The sequence below is a fragment of the Pinus tabuliformis genome, chromosome 4_2 (assembly GCF_031772625.1).
Source record: "Pinus tabuliformis cultivar Carrire ecotype Pingquan chromosome 4_2, CPIR1, whole genome shotgun sequence".
NCBI classification, from domain to species: domain Eukaryota; kingdom Viridiplantae; phylum Streptophyta; class Pinopsida; order Pinales; family Pinaceae; genus Pinus; species Pinus tabuliformis.
In genome coordinates, this window is record NC_142304.1 from 972644443 (window position 1) to 972655663 (window position 11221).

General features: G+C 35.9%; 1 pseudogene across 1 annotated transcript; it reads left to right on the forward strand.

Moving 5' to 3' along the window:
• Positions 1-1569: 1569 nt before the first annotated feature.
• LOC149172871 (putative methyltransferase PMT3) lies at positions 1570-7074 on the forward strand (annotated as a pseudogene). The gene is made up of 7 exons (XR_016259094.1): positions 1570-2220; positions 3438-3601; positions 4008-4190; positions 4420-5014; positions 5774-5886; positions 6026-6246; positions 6339-7074. The product of XR_016259094.1 is annotated as a putative methyltransferase PMT3 (transcript).
• The last annotated feature ends 4147 nt before the right edge of the window (positions 7075-11221 follow it).

An 11221-nucleotide genomic window follows, 5' to 3' on the forward strand; every position in this document is an offset into this window, starting at 1 on the left:
TATGATAGCTCATTGGAAATATATCTCCAAGTACTACAAGATTTGCGGCAGACCCAACCTATGGTGACAGCCTTGCTGCGGGCCTCAAAAACACATTGTTTAGGCGATCAAAACAACTCCAGAAGTTCAGGATCCGAAATATTGCTAAAAATAGTAAATGTTGCTATAATCAAGGAAATTGATGAAACTGACTAGAGATCTAGGTGGAATAGGAGGGTGGCCACCAATATCCACCTGGATCAGAGATGGAAAATTAATAAATAAAACTTATATTCTAATTTTCAAGCATACATTTACATAACAAACTAGTTCTTAAAGGCTTGTTAGATACAAAATGAGGTGATGGTTCACTTTGACAATATGTCCATCTTCTATTTAATCGTATTATACTATTATTATTATCTATCAATTACAATATGGTATTTATTATCCTCCACTTTTGGGGTCTTGACTTCTATCCTAGATTGATTTGTAAATTATGGTGGATATTCCACCATAACACTTCTTCGTAACAAATATAATAAGTTTTCAACAAAATCTATCTATTATACAATGTTTATTTTATTATGGTAACTTAACATTACAAATGTAAGGTTGAAACTATGGAGATACATTGAGTGTAAAATGATAGATGCCAACCATCTACACAATGATTACATGATATATGCCAAGAAATCTAATATGTGAAAACCTAATTGGAGGGTGAGAACTATGCCTTGCTCTTTTCTTCTTAAGGATGAAACAAAATCACAAAGGAAGATGAACCCATTGTGGAGTTCCCATAGACATTATGGCTTGTATCGCTGCTACAAGGTCCCCTATTTTCAATGTTATGTTCACAATATTTTGCGTCTTTGCTCTAGTCAACTATCAAGCAGAGAATCAACACAACAAGCATAGGACCCCTCCATTTCCTAATGACCTAGTGTTCAACATGTCTTGCTAACCATCTAGGGTTAGAGTTTTTGCATGTCTTAACTTCTTTTTAAGATTAGAAGTTTAGACCTTTTAGACTCTTCTTGAAAGTACACAAGTGACTAGCTCCACATGTGTGAGTAATGATATAACATCCATGTGATACTATGGTGGTCAATAACATATATTATCTTACAAAAGATATAACTTCCTCATATGTAAAAAAACTCTACCCATATAGAACCATGTAAAAAAAATCATAAACTAAAATTATTTAATATCCCAAACAAACTTTGAAAATTTCCATTCTCCAAATAGCAAAAATAAAAACTATTGCTAAATAAATCTTTTCTCATTCAAAATTATAAATAACAAATTATATATAAAATATTTTAATGAACGACCCTTAAATCCTATACCTCATATAATGATAATTAATATAATAAATCAACCGATTTAAGTGAAACACTTTTAAAAAACGATGATGAAAACATTAATATCCAATAAACACTCTCTAATTTTAAGCAAACATTCTAGATGATTACATAGGAATGATAAGGACATTTTTACAACTGATTTTTCCACCCAAATGTCCCAAATAAGTCAAAATAATATTTAAAAATAAATATTTTTTTAGTACAGGGACGCGCTACTGGGAGTGAACCGTGGAGCATGCACGGACAGCATAACTGGCTCCATCGGCTTTATACCTGGAAGCCACCCCGTCTAGAGTAAAACAGCACCTCAAGCCCTATAAAATAGGATTTACATCTACATTTCATAAGGCCTAGGGTCCTTCCTTGGGTTTGGTATCCCAGTGAGTTTTCCTCGACTTCTGTTTACCATTGTACCACAAAAACATGTGTACAAGGCCTTTAGAATAACGGGATCCAGTGCCATAGATCTGGGTTCCTTTCGTCAATCCACATACAGATCTGGGTTTATCCAGATAGATTGAAGATGAGGGCTCGCAATGAAGTGCTTCAGAGGAAGAGAGCTCTCACACCTCTGCTAGTTTCAGTGCTTTTTGTGGGTCTTCTGTTTGTGTACTATGGATCTTTCTTCAGGCCCAGATTGCAGAGGGCCTCAGGGGGGCATGAAAATGGAATTGATGATGCAGCAATGGGGAGATATTCCAGGAAGCTTGGATCCAATGGCGAAGAGGAGGATGAGGATCAGAACAAGGGATTTTCAATAATAAGTGATGAAGATGTGAAGGATGGCAATGCGGAGGATGAGACCAGGCTCGTCAATGAAGATTTTTTTGCAGGAGAAATCAGTGAATCGATACCCAAATCATTTCCTGTAAGAATTTCAAATGCATAGGACAATGCCCAAAACATATACTCTGAGATTTCCAATGTATGGCACATATTCAGCGCATTTCATTTGCATATTTGATATAGATGATTCTATGGATTTGATATAGATGGGATTTTACAATAAACAGCCTATTTTAGATAGTCTTATGGAAATGTATTTCTGTGGTCACCAGTAGGTCTCAGTACCAGTAGGTGCTATTACAACAGTATACAGTAAGCAGTGGGTACCCTCGCAATAACATGTATTAGGTACAAATAGATGCAATTATAACGGTCTTTGTAGTTGATAGTAGGCACATAAGCACACCAATCCAATGGTAGCTTAGTGCAGATAATCAATCACTACCACTCTGAAATATGATATCCAAATGCATAATAGGTATTCAGTACATTTCCTAGCATGAGATCCAGACGATTGCTGGGCCACAATAGTATCCAGTAGGCACTGGGTGGGATTACATTAGTATCCAGTAGGCACTGGATGGGATCACAGTAGTATCCAGTAGGCACCAATATAAGTATGACAATGTGTAACAAGCGTTCAATGCATAGTAAATATTCAATTATTCAATACATTTTCTCAATGCATCGCTGTCCTAGAATGAGATCCAAAGAAAAGCTATGTCACAACAGTATCAACTAGATAACATTAGCTGGCTCTACAACAGCATCCATTTGGCAACAATATGTGCAAATATAATGGTATTCAGTGGCTGAGAGTAGGCGCCCAAGCACAACAACTCAACAGTAGCTTAGCGTTAATTGCTACTGTCCTCTGAGCATGAGATCCAAATGCATAATACATATTCAATATATTTTCTCATTGGATTGTCCTCCGAGCATGAGATCCTATAGCCTAATGCATAATACATATTCAATACATTTTCTCATTGGATGGCTCTCCGAGCATGAGATCCAAAGAATAGCCAGAGGCACAACAATTCTAAGATAGTGTGGGGATGGAATTTGTGACCAATGTGTGGCAAAGCTTCGCTGTTAGATCACGGTCTCATTATTAGATATTTTTATAGAAACTTGAAGAACAATGTCATGAAGGCAGAATTCAATGTCATTGTTTGACATGCTTTGAGATGTCTGCTTTTTGTTCCACATGACTTGGGTTTGTGTATTGTTAACTTGCTGTTTAGCTAGAGAAAATAGTTATAAAATGTCATTTAATTTAGGAAAATCTTCTTGCAGGTCTGTGACAGTCGGCTTTCTGAGCTAATTCCATGCTTGGATCGAAACCTTATTTACCAGCTTAAGCTAAAATTAAATTTGGGGTCATGGAGCATTATGAAAGACATTGTCCACCTCCAGAACGACGCCTCAACTGCTTGATCCCTCCTCCCCCGGGATACAAGGTCGGTAAATTGTTAGACTCATTTGAGTACAATTTTATTGTTTATCTCTCCTCTGTTTCTCACTTGAATTTTAATCTGAATTTTTGTCCATGAATTTTTCAAGTCCCACTGTAGACAGTCAGAATACATTTAACTGGATGCAAAGACAGTGAACAAAAAGGACAAGTATGCAATTTAGGTGAAACAAAATTAGTAAAGCAGAGCTATCCTTGGACCCAAATATACAAAGACAAGCTATACATGAATATAGTACGAGGACCAGAATCCAATCCCTATACAATTACAGCTGGAACTTATAAAGTGATATAAAGATAGATAAAACCAACCTCAGAGTCCATTCTTTTCTTCAAGATTCAAGTGATATATACACTTTTCTCGTTAGCATCTAATTTAATTTCTTCTCTAGGTGCCAATTCGGTGGCCTGCAAGTAGAGATGAAGTATGGAAGGTAAACATACCTCATACACATCTTGCCGAGGAGAAATCAGATCAGAACTGGATGGTGGTGAATGGAGATAAGATCAATTTTCCCGGCGGAGGAACTCATTTCCACTATGGAGCTGACAAGTACATTGCTGCTCTGGCAAAAGTATGGCATTTTTGTGATTTAGGATCACCTTTCCTTCTGGAGTAGATCTGCATTTATAATTCAATCTGCAGCTATGCCTCAGTTCACAGATTCAGTGTGTCTACCTGTCTTTTTGAAGCTGTACTTAAATCTTTTATTCGCTTCTCTATTTCCTATTTTCCTTGCATTAAATGTATGCGTATTCTTTGAAACGCAGTAAACCTCCCTAAATTATGTGCGGATTTTGCAGATGCTGAAATTTCCCCATGAAAGTCTCAACAACAGTGGCAAGATCAGAACCGTTCTAGATGTCGGTTGTGGAGTTGCTAGCTTTGGTGCGTATCTCCTTCCTCTTGACATTGTAGCAATGTCGCTTGCACCTAATGATGTGCACCAGAATCAGATTCAGTTTGCTTTGGAAAGAGGAATTCCCGCAACTCTAGGTGTTTTGGGAACTATGAGACTGCCATATCCAAGCAGATCATTCGAATTCGCACACTGTTCAAGATGTAGAATTGATTGGCTTCAGAGGGATGGCATATTGCTGTTAGAGTTGGACAGGCTGCTGAAGCCAGGGGGCTATTTTGCCTATTCTTCACCTGAAGCATATATGAAAGACGCGGAAGATCTCCAGATATGGAATGCCATGAGCAATCTTGTCAAACGCATGTGCTGGAAGATTGCTTCGAAAAGAGACCAGACTGTTATATGGGTTAAACCTCTCACAAATAGCTGTTATTTGAAGAGAGCTCCAGATACCAAACCACCTCTATGCAGTCCAAATGATGATCCAGATTCAGTTTGGCAGGTTCCAATGAAAGCTTGCATTACACCATATACAGATCGTAAGCTCCTTTTGCCTTCTCCTCCATTTGAAGATAGGTGATAAAGATTTATAATCTGAATTTGAAGCCAACTGTTTGAATTTAACAAGTAGATATGCTATTCTCCAGTACTGAACATGTCTATAAAAGATGTGGCAAATTTGACTTGAACTTCGAGGCATAGGTATCCTATTTTATGGTTCAATGAGATAAGTATAACATGCTTTTCCAAACAGGAAAAATAATTCTCCATAATCATTCGATATCTGATTGCCAAGAACGTATTTTGGGAAAAACATTATTTCGGTCCCCAATTGGTATATCAATGATGCCCATTTGTGAGTAGGTTTGCTTATGCTATGGCCTAGTTTACAGTTCCCGTGAAAGGAAATACTGTTTGGACATTCAGACATGGCTATCCAATTCCTTGATGCAAATCTGATAAAAGACATAAAATAGGTAATTTTTTATGGCAGTACCTACTACATCACTTTACCAGATCATAAAGACTGCAGATCATAATAGATGTATGAATGCATGATTATTTCCTGTATCATTGGTTTCATGGTTCGTTTCAGCTCACAGAAATTGTATCTACAAGTGGTTCAGTAATCTGTAATTGCCCGATCACATAAGGAGAATATCATGGAATGGAAATAAGTCATTGAAACAGAAGCCTTTCATGTTTTTATGAAATATTTTGTAAATGCCATCTTGATTTGTGTGATAGCTATCACTGAGATCTTTTATCTAACAACTGATATTTAATGGAAACTCCAGAAATGCATCATGCCAAAGGTAGTGGACTGGTACCTTGGCCAAAACGACTGACTACTCCTCCACCTCGGCTGGAAGACCTTAATGTCGGTGAAGAAGAGTTCAAAAAGGATACGGTAATACATCTAGATTCTTCTGTCTAATTAGTAGCCTGTTTTCACTGCTGGAAGAAGTTTATATTGGGAAGTAGAAACTCTATGTATTGACTGTGCTACCTTGGGATTTCTTAAACTTTGACCATTTCATTCAATGCAGGCAGTCTGGCATCAAAGAGTGAAGTACTATTTGGAGCAAATGAAGCCAATGATTGGAAATGATACTTTTAGAAACATTATGGACTTGAGGGCAAATCTCGGTGGATTTGCAGCTGCGCTCATTGACAAAGATGTTTGGGTGATGAATGTTGTTCCTGTGAATGCTTCAAACACGTTGAAGGTCATCTATGATAGAGGCCTGATGGGGACCGTACACGACTGGTGAGCTGGGAAAGACCATTTATACTACTGTATACTTAGCAAAAGATCATTTTTCATGGCATTCACATCTTGTTTTTGGAATCTGATTACAGGTGTGAATCATTTTCAACTTATCCTCGTACTTATGATCTCCTTCATGCCTGGACTCTCTTCTCTGATATCTATGAGAAAGGCTGCAGCGTAGAAGACTTGCTTTTAGAAATGGACCGGATCCTTCGGCCAACAGGATTTGTGATTATTAGAGACAAGCCTTCAATGATAAAATACATCACTAACTATTTGCCCGTCTTGAAGTGGGATTCCTGGAAATTGATTGTCAATTCTGAATCTGATCCACTTTCTTCTGATGATGAGACAATATTGTTTGCACAAAAGCAGTTGTGGATACCGGATGAAAGTCAGTAGAGATGTCATTTGGTAGACTAATTATTCAAGCAAATTTCATTAGCTTGTTACAGGATGGCTGAATATTGAGGATGCCAGTCTTCTTTGCTAGATGGTTACTACTTATTCAAGTAAATTCCATTAGCTTGTTGCGGGCTGGCTGAATATTTAGGATGCCAGTCTTCTTTGCTGAAAGAAAGGCGGCTGTAATTCATGTCTAACCTCCTCGTGAGAGGAATGAGTCCTCATATTGTTTTGCAAGGGAAAAAAAGGTGGTTGCTTTGTGATTTAATGTGTTATTTCGAGAGGTAATGAATATAATCATATCTCTCGAGTCTCAAGGTTAAGGGAGAGAGTTATGCTGAATTCAATTCATACAAATGTCATTTTGTTATCCATTGATATTTATTTTTGCTTACGATATCGAGTCTCAGATTCCAACCATTCTTTAAAGTTCTCTGTTTCTTTTCTTAATCTGTATATTTTCTGAAGATTTCGATCTTTTTCTATGCAACACAGGATTATTGGAATATGTTCCATCTTGAAGTTTTGAATAAACAAATTTTCTGGATTTGTTGATTGTATTTAGTAATAAAAATTCTCTCTGAATGGAATTTTCGACATTAGTCTTTTTTATAGTTTCTTTCTTTGCTGAGCTATATCGGCTATGGTTCCAGCCTTAGCTGATTTATGTTTCGAAGGCTTGAAAAATAGAATTTCAAGCAATCAAGATGAAGGTATGGCAATACTTTCTGTTCAGAAGCTGATTAATGTTTCTTTATGTTTTTGGTGCAAGCAATTGGCTGTTTTACTCTTATGAAGGATTGAGGAGAACTTCAAGTAATCTTCATACAGCTGGAGCAGCTCAGGGATCAAGCATAATTTAGTACTCACTTGTCACACATGTTCTCACCATGCTTGGGATATCTTTATCAGCTGCTTAGAATTTTTTGTTATTGTCGGGGTCATTGTTTATGATTTTGCTCCTCTATTTTTCTACTATACATGCTGATTAGAAAGTGGTAACTGTATCTAATCATCAAGTAACTTCAGTTCCTGACATTGGTTAGAACTAGCACAGACACATGTAACTCTGTGATATGCACCTCAAGGTTTGTCAACTTGTGGTTGTATATTTTGAGTTCCAATATTTGATATGTTGATAATTTGTGCAAGCTTGTGAAGTTAAGATACACACATCCTCAAGCTTCATAACCACGAGGGGCACATTACAGGTGAGTTTACATCAGTGTGTTAGTTTTCCATATTCAATGCACCCTCTAGACTCAATATTCATTTACACATACATGAGGAGTTGATGGATCACTCCCACTTGGTGCAAATATGAATGTATTATCTTGTTCTATTGCTTTACATATATCTCAAGACTTCTTTTTCATCCTCATGGAACTTAGCTGTACAATAAAGTGAATCATTTTATCTGATTTTATTGTACTCGTAGGGGACTATTTAAATTTTAGCTATATGGAAGAATATGGAGGTTTGTAGAGGAGATTTAGATTTGAGAAGCATAATGGTATATTTGGAGAAGCAAGCTATAAGAAGCAATTGATTATGGGTTTTGATGTTTTCACACTCATATATCTTTTAACCATGTCACTACATGGAGTCTACATTTAGACTAGCTACACGAACTGAGAGTTTGATATACTCCTGGGATCTTTTTTTTTCTCCTTTGGACTTTAACTAGTTTCCCTTCAAACATCTTGTCTATTGAAGGATAAAAACAACAGTTTTAGTACTCTTAACTGTTAGATCTGTGCACTCGTGTCTCTGTTCTTAAATTTTTAATACCTTCCTCTTGTATTTGTAAACTAATGTCTTTGTTATGAATTTCTCTAACATCTTACCATAATAGTTAGATGGCTCGAGCTTGATAATCACTCAACAAAGCGAAGTCCAGGAAGATTATTAGTACTTGTAAAAAAACACTCAAAATGAATTAAAAAACAACAAAATTGCTTGAAATAGAATTTTGTTTGTGAAACTTGATCAAACTTATCAACTCTTCGTGAGTTTGAATATACTTGATATGCTGATCATTTGTGCAAGCTTGTGAAGTTAAGATACACATCCTCAAGCTTCATAACCGCGAGGGGCACATTACAGGTGAGTTTACATCAGTGTGTTAGTTTTCCATAATCAATGCACCCTCTAGATTCAATATTCATTTACACATACATGAGGAGTTGATGGATCACTCCCACTTGGTGCAATTACGAATGTATTATCTTTTCTATTGCTTTACATATATCTCAAGACTTTTTCATTCTCATGGATCTTGGCTGTACAATCACGGGAATCATTTTATCTGATTTTATTATACTCGTAGGAGACTTTTTAAATTTTAGCTCTATGGAAGAATATGGAGGTTTGCATAGGAGATTTAGATTTGAGAAGCATAATGGTATATTTGGAGAAGCAAGCTATAAGAAGCAATTGATTATGGGTTTTGATGTTTTCATGCTCATATATCTTTTAACCATGTCACTACATGGACTCTACATTTAGACTAGCTACACGAACTGGGAGTTTGATATACTCCTGGGATCTTTTTTCTTTCTCCTTCTCACTTCAACTAATTTCCCTTCAAACATCTTGTCTATTGAAGGATTAAAACACCAGTTTTAGTTTTCTAACTGTTAGATCTGTACACTCGTGTCTCTGGTCTTAAATTTTTAATACCTACCTCTTGTATTTGTAAACTAATGTCTTTGTTATGAATTTCTCTAACATCTTACCATAATAGTTAGATGGCTCGAGCTTCATAATCACTCAACAAAGCAAAGTCCAAGAAGATGATTACTACTTGTAAAAAAACACTCAAAATGAATTTAAAAACACAACAAAATTGCTTGAAATAGAATTATGTTTGTGAAACTTGATCAAACTTATCAACTCTTTGTGAGTTTGAATATACTTGATATGCTGATCATTTGTGCAAGCTTGTGAAGTTAAGATACACATCCTCAAGCTTCATAACTGCGAGGGGCACATTACAGGTGAGTTTACATCAGTGTGTTAGTTTTCCATATTCAATGCACCTTCTAGATTCAATATTCATTTACACATACATGAGGAGTTGATGGATCGCTCCCACTTGGTGCAAATATGAATGTATTATCTTTTCTATTGCTTTACATATATCTCAGGACTTTTTCATTCTCATGGATCTTTGCTGTACAATCAAGGGAATCATTTTATCTGATTTTATTATACTCGTAGGAGACTATTTAAATTTTAGCTCTATGGAAGAATATGGAGGTTTGTAGAGGAGATTTAGATTTGAGAAGCATAATGGTATATTTGAAGAAGCAAGCTATAAGAAGCAATTGATTATGGGTTTTGATGTTTTCATGCTCATATATTTTTTAACCATGTCATTACATGGAGTCTACATTTAGACTAGCTACACGAACTGAGAGTTTGATATACTCCTGGGATCTTTTCCTTTCTCCTTCTCACTTTAACTAATGTCCCTTCAAACATCTTGTCCATTGACGATAAAACAACAGTTTTAGTTCTCTTACTGTTAGATCTGTACACTCGTGTCTCTGTTCCTAAATTTTTAATAACTTCCTCTTGTATTTGTAAACTAATGTCTTTGTTATGAATTTCTCTAACATCTTACCATAATAGTTATATGGCTCGAGCTTCATAATCACTCAACAAAGCGAAGTGCAAGAAGATGATTAGTACTTGTAAAAAAATACTCAAAATGAATAAAAAAAACAATAAAATTGCTTGAAATAGAATTATGTTCGTGAAACTTGATCAAACTTATCAACTCTTTGTGAGTTTGAATATACTTGATATGCTGATCATTTGTGCAAGCTTGTGAAGTTAAGATACACATCCTCAAGCTTCATAACCGTGAGGGGCACATTACAAGTGAGTTTACATCAGTGTGTTAGTTTTCCATATTCAATGCACCCTCTAGATTCAATATTCATTTACACATATATGAGGAGTTGATGGATCACTCCCACTTGGTGCAAATATGAATGTATTATCTTTTCTATTGCTTTACATATATCTCAAGACATTTTCATTCTCATGGATCTTTGCTGTACAATCAAGGGAATCATTTTATCTAATTTTATTATACTCGTAGGAGACTATTTAAATTTTAGCTCTTATGGAAGAATATGGAGGTTTGTAGAGGAGATTTAGATTTGAGAAGCATAATGGTATATTTGGAGAAGCAAGCTATAAGAAGCAATTGATTATGGGTTTTGATGTTTTCATGCTCATATCTTTTAACCATGTCACTACATGGACTCTACATTTAGACTAGCTATGCGAACTGAGACTTTGATATACTCCTGGGATCTTTTTCTTTCTCCTCACTTTAACTAATTTCCCTTCGAACATCCTTCTATTGAAGGATAAAAACAACGGTTTTAGTTCTCTTAACTGTTAGATCTGTACACTCGTGTCTCTGTTCTTAAATTTTTAATACCTTCCTCTTGTATTTGTAAACTAGTGTCTTTGTTATGAATTTCTCTAACATCTTACCATAATAGTTAGATGGCTCGAGCTTCATAATCACTCAACAAAGGGAAGTCCA